General features: G+C 38.1%; 1 long non-coding RNA gene and 2 pseudogenes across 2 annotated transcripts in view; 2 read left to right on the top strand and 1 right to left on the bottom strand.

The window, feature by feature from the left end:
• Window positions 1–15,242, top strand: part of LOC125755574 (uncharacterized) — a 43,886-nt gene extending 28,644 nt beyond the window's left edge. For both annotated transcript variants that reach the window (XR_007412359.1, XR_007412360.1), the window contains exon 4: window positions 13,942–15,242. This is a non-coding gene — a long non-coding RNA (uncharacterized LOC125755574). The remainder of the gene's footprint in view (window positions 1–13,941) is intronic.
• On the top strand, window positions 462–1,070 carry LOC125755573 (60S ribosomal protein L17-like; annotated as a pseudogene).
• LOC125755572 (60S ribosomal protein L17-like) lies at window positions 3,221–3,778 on the bottom strand (annotated as a pseudogene).
• Window positions 15,243–15,581: the final 339 nt, after the last annotated feature.

Here is a 15,581-nt window from a genome sequence, read left to right as displayed (position 1 = left end):
TAAATGTCCACGTTGGCAAACCCTGGCAATGTCTACTTACACCAAAACTATGAGCAGAAACATTTTTTCTTCAGGTGAAAGTCTGAATTTTAGAATTTTATTTTCAATTTTAATTACAGATATTTTCAAATATACACAAAAGTGGTGAGGACAGTCTACAAACTCCAGCATACTCAGCATTTCATCAATTTTATTTCACCAATATAGCTTTCTCCACCACACGTAGACACTTTTTTTTTCCCTTCCTGGAGTGTTTGTTTATATATGTGTAAGTAATCCCTACACAAAATGTGGGCTCAAACTTACAACCTCGAGATCAAGAGTCACATGTTCTACCGACTGCCAGGCACCCATGTTCTGGAGTATTTAAAATCAAATTTCAGACACTATGTAATGTCACTCACACACACTTAAGTACTCACATCTAACAGATAAAGATACTTTAAATGTCACATACCGCTCTTCCCCCAAGCGGCCTGAGGTGACCTCCGGAGATGGTTCGCTACTCGCTGGACCCAGAAAACCCTACAAAATCATGCAAGTCGAGAGGTTCAAATCTTCGTGTTCACTTTAAGAACACACGTGAAACTGCCCAGGCCATCAAGGGTATGCATATTCGAAAAGCCACCAAGTATCTGAAAGATGTCACTTTGCAGAAGCAGTGTGTGCCATTCCGTCGCTACAATGGTGGAGTTGGCCAAACAGTGGGGCTGGACACAGGGTCGGTGGCCCAAGAAGAGTGCTGAATTTTTACTGCACATGCTTAAAAAGGCGGAGAGTAATGCTGAACTTAAGGGTTTAGATGTAGATTCTCTGGTCATTGAGCACATCCAGGTGAATAAAGCCCCCAAGATGCGACGTAGAACCTACAGGGCTCATGGCCAGATTAATCCATACATGAGCTCTCCCTGCCACATTGAGATGATTCTTACTGAAAAAGAGCAGATTGTTCCTAAACCAGAAGAGGAGGTTGCACAGAAGAAAAAGATATCCCAGAAGAAACTGAAGAAACAAAAACTTATGGCCCGGGAGTAAATTCTGCATAGAATAAATGCAAATAAAATAAATAAATAAATAAATGTCACATACCATTTCTACAACTAACAAAATTAACAAAAATTCTTTGGAATCAGGTCACACAACCCATAGTCAAGTTCCCCTGACTAATCTAAAAAATGACTTTTGGGGTGCCTGAGTGGTTCAGTGGTTGAGCATCTGCCTTTGGCTCAGGTCACGATCCCGGGGTCCTGGGATGGAGTCCTGCATCGGGCTCCCTGCAAGGAGCCTGCTTCTGCCTCTGCCTATATCTCTGCCTGTCTCTGTGTCGCTCATGAATAAATAATAAATAAATAAAATCTTTTTAAAAATAAATAAATAAAAATTAAAAATGACTTTTTATCATTTGTTCAGATCAGGATCGAAAAATGACCATACAGCAGCATACTTTGTTGTTCTATTTCTCAATTTTCTTTTCATCTATGATTCATCCCTTCCCCTTTTATTCTTACCATTAGATTTGAAAGAACGAAGTCATTGAATTTGTTGATTTTCTCACATTCTGGATTTGGCTCTTAACTTCTCCTGGGATTGTTCAGTTTATTCTTCTAGCCTCCTGTTGGTTCCATAAATGTGTAAATCTATAAACTCAATTAGAATTAGGTTCATCCTTTCCTCCCTCCTTCTTTCTTTCCTCCTTCCTTCCTTCTTTCCCTCCTTCCTTCTTCCCTTCCTTCCTCCTTCCTTCCTTCTTTCCTTCTTCCCTTCTTTCCCTCCTTCCTTCTTCCCTTCCTTCCTCCTTCTTTCCTCCTTCCTTCCCTCCTGAGGTGGGACTTAATTCCGGGTCTCCAGGATCAGGCCCTGGGCTGAAGGCGGCGCTAAACCGCTGAGCTAGCCGGGCTGCCCCCCAATGTATGTTCTTATAATTATTTTCATCTTTTATATTCATGATTATGAGCCTATTCTTAATCTTACTTATTTCTCTCTATATCATTTTTTTCTATTCCAGTAACAATTTACTGATTTTATTACATCATTTTTTCATAACATCATTTTTTTTTCCTTTTTCTATTTTTGTTTTTCTATTTTATCAGTTTTATACTTTGTCTTTTTAAATCCCTACTGCATACTTCCTTTGATTTATTTTGTTTTTATTTTACTAATTATTTAGATGAATATGTTAATTTCCTAGGGCTGCTATAACAAAATACCATACAGTGAGTGGCTTAACCAGCAGAAATGTACTTTCTCACTTTCTCCATTCTGGAGGCTAGAAATCCAAGGTCAAGATGTTAACAGGTTTGATTTGTTCAATCTTTTTCCAAGTGCATGGCTCCCTTGTATCTCTTTGTATGTCCAAATTTCTTCTTATAAGGACACCAGTTATACTGGATTAGAGCCCACTCATAGGACCTCAGTGGACCCTAGTTACCTCTTTAAAGGCTCTGTCTCCAAATATAGTCACATTCTGAAGAACTGGGGTTTGGACTACAACATACGAATTTTGGGTAGATATAATTTAGGCCATAATAATGAGTTTAAATTACATTTTCGATTTTCTTCAAACATGAAGGAATTTGAGGTTGTGCATTTTCCTCTGAATATAATTAAGCTGTTAATATAAAATATTTAATGTAAATTATTCTTTTTCCCATGCTTTCTAGATAGCATGTAATGTCATTTTAAAATTTCTTTGAGGGACGCCTGGGTGGCTTAGCAGTTGAGCGTCTTCCTTCAGCTCAGGGCATGATTCCTGGATGCTGGGATCCAGTCCCACATCAGGCAAGCTGCATGGAGCCTGCTTCTTCCTCTGCCTATGGCTCTGCCTCTCTCTCTCTCTCTGCTTCTCATAAATAAATAAATAAATAAATAAATAAATAAATAAAATCTTTTAAAAAAATTAAATTTCTTTTATTCAGAGGTTATTTAGGAAAGTGTTTCTTAACTTCCAAAATATTAAGATAATTTTAGTCATTAGTTTGTTATTTATTTGTAATATTCTTGTAGTTCTGTGAGTACTCTACCTGAGTTTTAAGGATTTTTTTGTAGTCAAATATATCATCAATTTTTGCACATTTTATAGTCATAAAAAATGCATGCTCTGTATTGGTAGGATACCAATGTAATATAATTTTATTAGTCTACTTTATTGCTTATATTATTTAATTTCTCTGTCCTTACTCATCTTTTTTTTTTTTTTTTTTGTATTTATTCTATGCAGAATTTACTCCTGGGCCATAAGTTTTTTTTTTTTCTTCAGTTTCTTCTGGGGTATCTTTTTCTTCTGTGCAACCTCCTCTTCTGGTTTAAGAACAATCTGCTCTTTTTCAGTAAGAATCATCTCGATGTGGCAGGGAGAGCTCATGTGTGGGTGGATCTGGCCATGAGCCCTATAGGTTCTATGTCACATCTTAGGGGCCTTGTTCACCTGGATGTGCTCAGTGACCATAGAATCTACATCTAAACCCTTAAGCTCAGCATTACTCTCTGCATTTTTAAGCATGTGCAGTAAAAATTCAGCACTCTTCTTGGGCCACCGACCCTGTGTCCAGCCCCAGTGTTTGGCCTGTGCACACCTACCAACTCCACCATTGTAGTGATGGAATGGCACACATTGCTTCTGCAAAGTGACATCTTTCAGATACTTGGTGACTTTTCAGATATGCATACCCTTGATGGCCTGGGCACTTTCACGCGTGTTCTTAAAGTGAACACAAAGATTTGAACCTCTTAACTTGCATGATTTTATAGGGTTTTCTGGGTCCAGCAAGTAGCAAACCATCTCTGGAGGTCACCTCAGGCTGCTCCGGGGAAGAAGAAGAGTGGTGGCTCCTGGGAGAATTCATGAGCTCCTTACTCATCTTTTCATGCATCTTTCTACTTCTAAAAGTGACATTTTTAAAAATTGCAACTGTAACAATGAAATATTACTCAACTTTTAAAGGAAGGAAATTCTGACATATGTTACAACATGGATGCACTTTAAAGACATGATGCTGAGTGAAATAAGCCAGAAGGAAAGGAAGTAGGTGAGGGAGGGAGAGGAAAAGGAAGTTTTATCAAGTTCCCACAATGGCAAGCTTTTTATTGAAGGGACTATGCTCAAATTTCGGAATTTGTTTATGCTCTGAATAACATTGGCGGCTATTTGCCTTCTTGTTCATTTGCATGTCTGACTGTGACTTTAGATAAAGAAATAGATTGCCCACATGATGAAGGGCAATAAGAATAACATTATTAAAAAGTCCAAGAGAGGGATCCCTGGGTGGCGCAGCGGTTTGGAGCCTGCCTTTGGCCCAGGGCGCGATCCTGGAGACCCGGGATCGAATCCCACATCAGGCTCCCGGTGCATGGAGCCTGCTTCTCCCTCTGCCTGTGTGTCTGCCTCTCCTCTCTCTCTCTGTGACTATCATAAATAAATAAAAATAAATAAATAAATAAATAAATAAATAAATAAATAAATAGTCCAAGAGAGGGGCGCCTTGGTGGCTCAGTTGGTTAAGCGGCTGCCTTTGGCTCAGGTCATGATCCTGGGCTCCTGGGATGGAGCTGGAATCCAGCTCCCTGCTTAGCAGATGAGCCTGCCTTTGCTCCCCCTGCTTGCGCTCAATCTCTCTTTCTGACAAATAAATAAAAAGAATCTTAAAAAAAGAAGAAGAAGAAGAATACAGCTGCCTTCTTGAAAAAAAAAAAAGTCTAAGAGAACAGTCTAGATTTTGTTTTCTCACTTTTTAAAATTTGTTTTCTCTTTAAGAGTTGCAGCTTTTGCCTAAGACCCTAAAATTAAACACATTAGCTTTCTACATGAGAGCCTAAATGGGATATTGAATTTTTTTTTAAATCTTAGAGCTTTAAAATGGCTGTAAAAATATTGGCATTCGTATTGCTGGAAAAATTGTATTATTAAAAGTTATTTGGGAAAAAAAGTTATTTGGAAAGAATCTCTCAGACTTTGTACAATTTTAATGTAATGAATAGAAAATTAAATATAATTTTGCACTGCAATTGATGTTGACAATGAATAAGATTTATTTTGCCCCATAATATGTGTATTGAGTTTTTTCTGTTTCTTGTACTGATTGATTAGTCTTCTTATTTCGAGGGAATTTAATATTTAAATAGATATATGGATATACTCTAGTCTTAAGTTTAAAATATATTCCATGAAAAAATATGTACAGGAGAACTTAGAAATCTAGAGGAGATAATGGGTAGCCAGGCTATTTGTAATGCATGTGTTTGCAGGCCTTATGTGGTTCCTAAGATTTTAGGAAAACTTAAAGCAAGCCAACATTAAGAAACAGGTGCTGGATTGCGCACTACAGAGACATTTATTGTCTGGCATATTAGGAAATGCTTTGCTACTAGTATCACGTTTAAATGAACATTTATTTCAGCAAAGATTTAGATCGGGATTCTGCAAACTTTTTTTTTTTAAGATTTTATTTATTTATTCATGAGAGACACGGAGAGAGAGGCAGAGACACAGGCAGAGGGAGGAGAAGCAGGCTCCACACAGGAAGCCCAACATGGGACTCGATCCTGGGAATCCGAGATCAGGCCCTGAGCCGAAGACAGATGCTCAACAGCTGAGCCATCCAGCCAAAACTTTTCTATAAAGAGCAAAACAGTATATATTTTAGGCTTTGTAGGCGCATATGATCTTTGTTGCAACTACTGACCTCTATCATTGAGGTGGAAAACCAGCTATAAACAACACATGAATAAATGACCATGGCTGTTCCAATAAAACTTTATTTATAAAAACAGGTAGCACACTGGATTTGACCCCCATCCCATAGTTTGCTAATCCCTGGAAGAGGTGATCATTTGTCTATGACTAAAATCGAAGAAGACAATTTTGGGAGTTATCTCTTCCCACCATGAAAATTTTAATAACCTTTCCAGTCCATCTCTTCATCAGCTTAATGCTTTTAATTTATGTCTAGAATAAAATAAGTTTTGGCTCCTTTCAGCAGCCATGTAAAAATGTACTGAACCTGGTATTACAATGTTTGGAAATGAAAACAAAAGTTTTACTGCAGTTAATTTGAAATCCTTCAAATGCTGATGCAGCACCACACAAACATTGCCTCTCTCTCTAAGGGCTGATTTATCTCCATAAGGCCCTCCTTTTAAGTTTCTAAGTTTTATTAATTATAATCTCTTCCTTTTGTTTCCCCAGCCCTGGTCATGGTCACTGCTTCCTGTAGTTGCTATGTCTGTGAGAGCATATAATTCTCTCTTTTAGCCTGTTTAATAATTTTGTGTAGCAAACAGTTCCTTGAATGAAATTCTCTCTGCTCAAATACTGATGTGGTTTGTCTCCTAAGTGGACCCTGACTGATATATCAGAAATGAAACTCAATTCAGTTATTAGAAAATTAGTATTTTTGGAACAACTTGGGTATATGAATCTACTCTTTCAACTATAAATTTTGTGAAAGCTAAATACAGATCAAATATTTCCAATTGAATTAGTGTCCAAATTGAGATGTGTTATGAGTGGAATATATAATATGCTCTCAGTAATTTTTATAGTGATTACATGTTAAAAATAACAAAATTTGGAATATAAATATATTTTATATATATTATAAAATATAGCAGTTTAAAATATATATTTAATTATATTTATATTCCAAATTCCAAATATATATAAAATATATAATTAAAATTGCTTTCATCTGTTTCTTTTCACTTTTTAAAATGTGGCTACTAGGAAATTTTAAATTAAATATTTGGTTTTCTTTTATTTCAATTGGACAGTGCTGTTCTAGACTTTTTTCCTACATTATTATCATGTTTTACATGAGGATGAGAATCCAAGGGAGGGCAAAAGGACTGCCAGAAGATTGAGAGAGGAAGAAAGGGAAATTTTTTATCTTCATTTTTAAATACACCTTCAGGTCAAAATGCTTGAGCCTGGTTTTCAGAATAAATTACATTTCAACATATTGCAGGGGGCCATCCAAATTTTCCTTTTGTACAATAATTTAATTCTATTTAATATTGTTTGCAATATCTGAGCCATTGGCTAGAGTTACCTTAAATATTTTTCAATTAAATAGGTTAATTCTGCAACAGGATTATATTGTATAGGCCTTTGGCAAAAGAAAAAAAAATTGTTCAACATTTTCAAAAAGTATATCCTGGTTTCTAAAAAAATAAAATAAAAATAACTAGACTTCATATTGAACTTTCAACATAACAAACCCAAATGTATAAATGGCATAAGTGTTGTATAATTAGGTCGGATCCATTAATATTCATTCCACTAGAAAAATGAACTTAAATTTTAAATAGCATTTCAATAGCTTTTGAACACAGAAGTCAGTAGGGACAAACAATCAATCTAGAGCATCAGTAATATGTTACCTCACCAGTGAAGGGTGTGACCCTGAAAATGGGGCAGTGAAAACTGGAACTTAACATTTTCTCCTGGAATTTGGGACTGAGACCTAGGCTTTTGGGCTCAGGTTTGAAACCAATGGGAGCTGAGCCGAACATGGTCTTCAGCAAGTATTCTTGGTAGTCCACAACTCTTCCTTCTATTGGGATTTGCTCCTCCTCTCTCCCCTGGGAGAGTTCTGGAGGCAGATTTATCAGATAAAATGCAGAACACCCAGCTTAATTTGAATTTTGAATAAATAATGAATATCAAATAAATGAAGCAATCTTATCGGCCTTTCAGAGCATCAACTGCATATAGGCGGATCCATGAGCCAGGGTTGTCCAATCACAGCATCCCTATCCCCTGTTCACCCTGATTGGTCTAATGCATTAGTATCGTCCCAAGTAGGGCCAATTAGGACTTTTCCCTGTGATTTGCTAGAGGGAGGCTGGGGAAGAGCTGGTCTCCTTTCCACTTTGGTTGCAGGCTACAAAGATGTAAGGCCTGTGGGCAACAGGTGTATTTCCTGCCATCTGGACAGAGCATGCTTGTGGTAAGAGAAAAGAAGGGTAACTATGAAGAATCAAGAGGTAAAGACAGACGAGTCATGCTCTGATGATTTCTTCTGTTTAGAGGTATTCTGGGTGCTGTATGCCAACATTTGATAGTGATTAAGTGCTCATCCCCTACCTCACCCAATTGCAAGTTCTTACTGTACAAGACACATTAAATTCAGCCAGCATCTTGGCCACAATGCCACGGTAAACATTTATTCCCTTATCTGTTTGGCCTTCTTTCTCTAGAGTTCTCCCGGGCAGGGTGATGGTGTCTAGGTGTGGTGTTGATCAGGGTACTGATTATCCTTTGATACTAAATCTATGGCGCTGTTGCCATGAACACTGAAGACTGACTCCAGTTTCCCTTCCTTGAAAGAGTACTTAAAAGAAGGCAGCATGTTTTTTGTTTCTAACTCCAGCTCTATGACTAGTCCATTCATTTTCTAAGACAGTCCTGTCGCTAGGTAGCGCTGGCAAACATTAATTTGTGGCCTTCTATTTCTGGATCCTTAAGGCAGGAGGATTCTAGTGCTGCCTTCAGAGAAGCAAGTGGCCCCCTCATGCTGGCTTTCATATCACAGTCATGGAAGTGCAGTGCAATGGGAAGAAGTTAGAAGGCAGGACTGGCGGCTTCATCTGTGGGGCTCAATACAAATATAGATCTTCTTCAAAGATGCTTAAGAGGGGCACCTGAGTGGCACAGTCAGTTAAATGTCTGCCTTCCACTAGGGTCATGACCCTGGCGTCCTGGGATCCACCCCCACATGGGGCTCCCTGCTTTTCAGGGAGACTGCTTTTCCCTCTCCTTTTGTCTCTCCCTTCATCATGCTCTCTCTCTCTCTCGATGTCTCTCTCTCTCAAACAAATAAATAAAATCTTAAAAAAAAAAAAAAGATGCTTAAGAATTTTAAGATGGCAGCAGCAGGACACTAAGCCAGCCCGGAGTCCTTCTAAGCACAAGATGGTAGACCCATGTAGGCAGTCTGACCTGAAGATCATTTTTAATCTCTTGGATGCCTGAATTTCTGCCTATCTGTAGAATGAGAGGCAAAACTGGCTTTATAGCATAACAAATATTAAACGAGTTATTTGTGAAACCTGTGAAGCTCCAGGGTCAGAGTGGGTTCTCAGTAAACAAAGTAACTACCATCTGATTCTATTATATGTGGCAGCCAAGAGTTAGGGCTCTGGAGTCAGCCAGAGGTGAACTCAAAACTCAGCTCTACTGCTTCCTGTGGCCAATGACTTAATGTCTCTAAAGCTCAGATTCCTTCCCTACAAAGAGGAGATAATAGATGCAAGCTATTTTGGAATAAGTTAGGAAAGGTGATTTTGAGGATTAGGTGAAATAATGCATTTAAAGTATTTAGCAGCATTCCTGCACATAGGACTCACTGAAATGCTAGCTTTTGTAGCTACCTGCCAGGGCCACAGCTGAATGCTATGACTATACTATCATTTCATCCTTACAACCTCCGGAAGCTCACATATCATTTCCTTCAGTAAATTTAAACTGGGGAGGTGCATTGCCAGCCATCCCACTGTTACTATGTAGGGGGCCAGAGTTGAGATCCCAAGTGTCTCCGATTCTCAGACCTATGCTCTTACCCACTCTGCATACTGCCGTTAGCTGTATAGTGTTCCTTCTCACCATTTGTTCTCAAATTCTCAATGTTGGTCTGCCTTCCTGGAGCGGCCAAGGATCGAGGAGTGTAGCATACATCAGGGAGTTTTTTTTTTTTATTTTTATTTTTATTTTAATTTTAATTTTTATGAGAGTTTTTAAAAATTAATATATTAATTTTTATATAATAAATTAATATGGCAATTCCTCTCCATGCATCTGTCAGCCTGAGTACCTACCTATCTCTCCAATGGAAAGCAAAGAGGTGCTGGCCACAAAAGCAATGACATACTTACGGAGACACGAATACTTGGAGACTGGTTCGAGACTCAGAGATGTTTATCAAACTTCAGCCAGAGCTGGGTTTGTTTACCCCTAATTATACGTTCTTCATTCAGGTGTTTCTGAAACAATGCTATGCTTTAATGTTGTTGGTTTTTTTCCACTGAGCAATTATCATTTTTCTTTTGAATGGATGCTGCTAATTTCTTATGCAAGACAGAGGGAACACCAGCCACACCTCTGCGCAGAGTGCTCACAGAAAAGCAGTTAAAATTGCACTTGAGCTGGGATCAGCCTCTGCTTGTTCACTACTTGTTTTCTAAGTAGCAGAGGCGTTGCCATTTCACTTTGCTTTCCTCCTGGTTGTTAGGGTTTGTCCTTAAGTTCAGAGCCAAAGAAAGTGGGCAGTGTGGAGAGGCTTTTGCCTTGGTTTTGCCGGCTTTGGAACACTGGGAGTATTTTTGGAGCCCTGAAAACTAACTCTAGGCCTGCTTTGAAATGTCCAGGTGATCAATATTTTCTAAGACTTTTTTTAGATCAGGATTTTTCTCTTGCTCTGAAATGGGTTAAAATATAAGGTGACAGCATATGCAGGAGAGTTAAAATAAACTTGCTATTTGCATTTGTAGTTAATTAAGTAGCAGGCTTTTTTTGTTAAATGCCTGCTGTGAGCCTGGCACTCTACTAGGATTGGAGAGAAGGCTATACCTACATGTCTCCTCCCTAAATTAAGCAGAATCATGAAATAAGCAAAATTACCTGTTAATTTCTCTTTCCCCTTACAGTGCTTCTTGCCTCCTGCCTCTCTTAAATAGCTTTTCTTCTCCTAATATCCTCAAAGTATATATTCTGAGAGGTGTAATAGATGACTTGTGTTTTATCTTTTTTAATTACATTTTTTTAAGATCTTATTTATTTATTCATGAGAGACAGAGAGAGAGAGAGAGGCAGAGACATAGGCGGAGGGAGAAGCAGGCTCCATGCAGGGAGCCCGATGCAAGACTCGATCCCGGGACTCCGGGATCACGCCCTGAGCCAAGCTACCCAGGTGTCCGGATGACTTTTGTTTTAAAGCCTAGTTCAATAAGTTTAGGAAAAGCTACATTAATAATAAGAACAGTTTATCTCAGGGCACCTGATGGCTCAGTTGGTAGAGCATATGACTCTTGATCTTGAAGTTGTGAGTTTGAGCCCCACATTGGGTTTACAGATGAAATAAAAGATTTAAAAAACAACAATAGCAACAGTTTTTATCGACTGCTTCTATGTGCTGTTCAGGTGCTGGGTGCTTTATATTCATTATTTCATTTTTTCTCTCAATACAACTATGAGTTAGGGGTTCCCAGGATCCTAATTTTGTCAGTTACACAACCGGTGAGTGGCAGAGTCACTTCACCAGAGAGTCTCCTTAATGACTAAACCATACTCACCACCACCAAACCCAGCCACAGTAGGTTTCTTCAATGCACGAGTCCTCAGAGCCTATAGAATGCTGCAGGCCCATGAGTCTCTAAGATGAGAAGAGAACACCCCGTGGCTCTCTATTTATTTGTCTCCCTGTCTAATTTTTTTTCAGGGAGGATCTTGAGAGATCAGAGTTTTGCAGAACACATTTTAGGAATCTTTGGCCAAGATCTTTGTATTTTAATTAACAACTGGAAGAAGAAAACAACGTTAGGAACAATTCTAATAGTGTTTCAGAGACCCACAAAATAAGGAGGAGGGACAGGTAAATATGAGAGCTTCTAGTTGCCTCAGAAATCATACTGTGTATGTTCTCAATATTTTTTCTTACTTAGAAGGCTGGTGGGTTTTTTGAACTGTGTTTTTTCTGTTATTAAAGAAAATAAGGATGCCTGGGTCGCTCAGCGGTTGAGCACCTGCCTTCAGCTCAGGGCATGATCCTGGAGTCCTGGGATCGAGTCCCACATCGGGCTCCCTGCATGGAGCCTGCTTCTCCCTCTTCCCGTGTCTCTGCCTCTCTCTGTGTGTGTCTCTCATGAATAAATAAATAAAATATTTTTTAAAAAAGAAAGAAAGAAAGAAAGAAAGAGAAAAAGAAAGAAAGAAAGAAAGAAGAAAGAAAGAAAGAAAGAAAGAAAGAAAGAAAGAAAGAAAGAAAGAAAGAAGAAAGAAAATAAATGTAACAGTAGTACTCTATGGATGAGTTAAATTGTGTGGTAGAAAAACACTTAAAAAGTTTGAAAGTGAAAAACGGTGAGTCACAGTCATGAATTTCAACCAAGTTGCTGAGTCCCTACTCTGTGTCAAACACTGTGCTCTGCTGGGCCACCTATAGAGCCAAATTAAGATACAGAGCCTATTCTCAAAGCATTTCATTTGGAGGTAACAAACCCACTCAGGCTAGCACAAATAAAGGGCAGTTTATTGTAAAGATCTGGTTCTTGCAGAATCCAAGGATAGGAAATAAAGCTGTGTTGGTATTTTAGCTCCTGATAGGTCCTCAGGAATGAAGTCTGTTCTGTTGCTCTTGGGGCTGAAGGATCTTTTGCCTTTATTTCTCTCTGGTATCTTCTTTGTTTGCCTGCCCTCCCTCTATTGACTGACCAGAAGTATCTATTAATCTCATATGTCACAAAACTGCCCACCATTCCCACGTCTGAATAGCCTTCCAGTGCTGGGAACTACTCTTCATCTTTTGATTCAAATTCACAAGCTAAAAAATTTGACTAGATCTCCTTGGTTAGGTAGATGTCTAGGCCTGATCCTTAACTCTGGTCATGAAGTAGGCTCCTATAATTCATGGCCCTTCCAAGCAAGGACCATGCCAGGAGAGGCAATGATAAATATGTCTGCTATAAGTACTTAAAGAAAAAAGGCAGTAAGACTGACAATTATTGAACAATAAGTCTAATTTTTCTCATTTGATTATGTGTTTATGGGTCTTCACATGAGATAGCATTTTAGTAACATCTAGAAAAATGTCATGAATATGGTTATTCTGTTAAATGAAAGATAAGGCTTCATAAAATTAGCAATTATTTATCATTCTGGGACCTTCAAGGCAAATCCTACATCTGATATTCATAGCTTACAGACTTTTTTTTTTTTTTAATAAATATCTACACTGGAATGGAGTCTAATCCCTAGCTAGATCATGAGTGGGTCTCTTTGGATTCTTCCACTAAAGCTCAGAAGTCTAGAGTATTGGAAGGAATTTAAGAAATATCAAACTAAGGGGTGACTGAGTGGTTCAGCTGGTTAAGCATCCAACTCTTGATTTCAGCTCAGGGTCATGAGATGGAGCTCTGCGTCAGGTACTGCACTCAGTGGGGAGTCTGCCCAAGATTCTGTCTCTCTTTCTCCCTGTGCCTTCCCCTTGCACCCTCTCTCTCTTTCAAAAATAAACAATTTTTTTTTAAAAAAAAGAACATTTGTAAAGAACTACCCAAATAAGTTTGTATACTACATTAAAAACAACAACAACAACAAATTAAATTGTTCTTCTAAGGACAATATCTTTAAGGATGATCATATGACAAATTGTTTTCCAGAAGTTGTTGGTAAATGTTCAGAGAAGTCAAAAGGATGTATGGCCCAAGACTTTCTAAGCCTTCCAGAACAGAAAGCGTGATAGCAGCAGCCTAAGCCTTCTTGTAACCAGCTGGTCTACTCTGTATTCCCAGGTGCTAGGATGGGAGCAAAAACTGAGTGATTTAACTTTTGGTAAATGTTGACTATACTTTTTTTTTTCAGTAATGTAATACAAATCATTATTAACAAAAAGTCAGTAGAGAGGTAGATAGTATTTCACTGCTGGATAGCATCTTTGATTCTAGTTCTTTTGTTGTATCCAAGCAGGTCACTCCAAAATAGAAAAGGGAAAAACCACGATAAGGCTCTGTTTTAGCTTTCTAGAGAAGAGAGTATTTTTCACAATAGCTCTATTTGAAATGGACTTAAGCAGTTTCCTCCACTGGGTAAGAGTTGTTTCCTGTTCAGCACTGAGTGGAGTTGATAGGCTAAGAGAAATAACCCTAACATTGTATGGAATGTGTATGGCAAAATGGTGGAAGTGAAAAAAGCAATGGTAACCGAGGACTTTTTTTTTTTTTTTTTTCTGTTAGGGCAACAAACTTCTGTACTATAACTGGACGTTGGGCAATTCACAGAGGGAGTCAGTAAAGCACCACAACCTCTGGACAACTACAGGCAGTGCCCCAGCAGATGTCAACTACTCACCTAAAACAGCAAGGGACTTAAGAAGAGGACAACTCAGGTCAGGACAGAAAAAGGAAAAGCAGATGAAAACTGGAAAAACAGAATGGGACTCAGTTGTATGTGGCTATAGATCCATCATCTAGGGAGAGTGAATTGTATTGAAATAAGACCATTGTCTAAGTTAATGATGAGTAATTCTGTATGTAAATTCCTCAATAGGGTTATTCAGATATTTTCCAATAGTTTGTTTGTAAAAGAACCTCATTCAGATTTCATTGCAGTAGGACATCTGGACTGAGGTAACCTTAACTGCACCACTCAGACATGGCTTGAACAGGGCATCCAGGATCCCTGGGTGGCTCAGCGGTTTAGTGCCTGCCTTCGGCCCAGGGCGTGATCCTGGAGACCTGGGATTGAGTCCCACATCAGGCTCCCTGCATGGAGCCTACTTCTCCCTCTGCCTGTGTCTCTGCCTCTCTCTGTGTGTCTCTCATGAATAAATAAATAAAATATTTTAAAAATGCATAGTATAAGAGCATTATAATAATCACTTCTGAATCTAAGGATATGCATACTACTTCCTTTATAAACATTAAGAGATCATTTATTACATGTCAGGCCCTTTTTTAAATGTTTCACATGTATCAGTTTACTTAATTCTTACAACAACCCTATGAGTTAGATGCTGTTATTACCTTCTTGCAAACTGGATTAAAAAGCTAAAGCAAAAAGTGACTCAGTAATTTACCTAAGTTTGTATAGTGAGTAAATGGTGGAGCCAGGATTCAATTCTAAGTAGTGTGACTCCAGAGCACACTATCTTTTGTGTCTCATTTCAATTCAAAAGCCAGTCACTGTTTTCCTTGAGGTCTTTCTCCGGATTTTTGAAGAAATCTACTGGAATCCATCCTAGACAAGTAGCCAAGAGTCAAGATGAGGGAAAAAGGTCAGAACCCTTTTCTTATGGAGTTTACATACTAGTGGGGGAAATAGATTGTAAACAAATAAAAAGTAAAATATGTAGTACATTAGTATTGATGAGAGCTATGAAAAAAATAAAATATGGTAAGAAACTAAGACTGATGGACTGATGGTATTGCACTAGACAGCATGGTCAGGAAAGGCCTCTCCATCAACATTTGAGTTAATCTATAATGACCCACCCTCTCACTAAGGAACAGTTCCTTTAAGAGACCGTATCTCTTATATTTTATTTTTTTTTTTTTTTTTTTTTTTTTTTTTTTTTTTTTTTTCTCTTATATTTTAAAACAGACTTAAGCACTTGTCAAATTCATCAAAAAATATGTAGAGCTAGTAAATAGGCACACTGCTATACAGATATCATATCCTACTTCCAAAAGATAACAAGGATACAAAAAAAAAAGAAAAATAATGGATCCTCGAGCCCTCATAAACATAGAACAAATATTCTTAACAAAATATTAGTGAATAATATTAACAAAATACTTTAAAACTCATATATTATGACCAAGGTGGGTGTATCCCAGAACTAACTACAAAGTAGTTTTAATGTTTAAAATCAAGT

Source organism: Canis lupus, chromosome 8, assembly GCF_003254725.2.
Source record: "Canis lupus dingo isolate Sandy chromosome 8, ASM325472v2, whole genome shotgun sequence".
In the NCBI taxonomy this organism is placed as follows: domain Eukaryota; kingdom Metazoa; phylum Chordata; class Mammalia; order Carnivora; family Canidae; genus Canis; species Canis lupus.
Note: the sequence above shows the minus strand (reverse complement) of the source record. Positions and strands in the feature narration are given on the sequence as shown.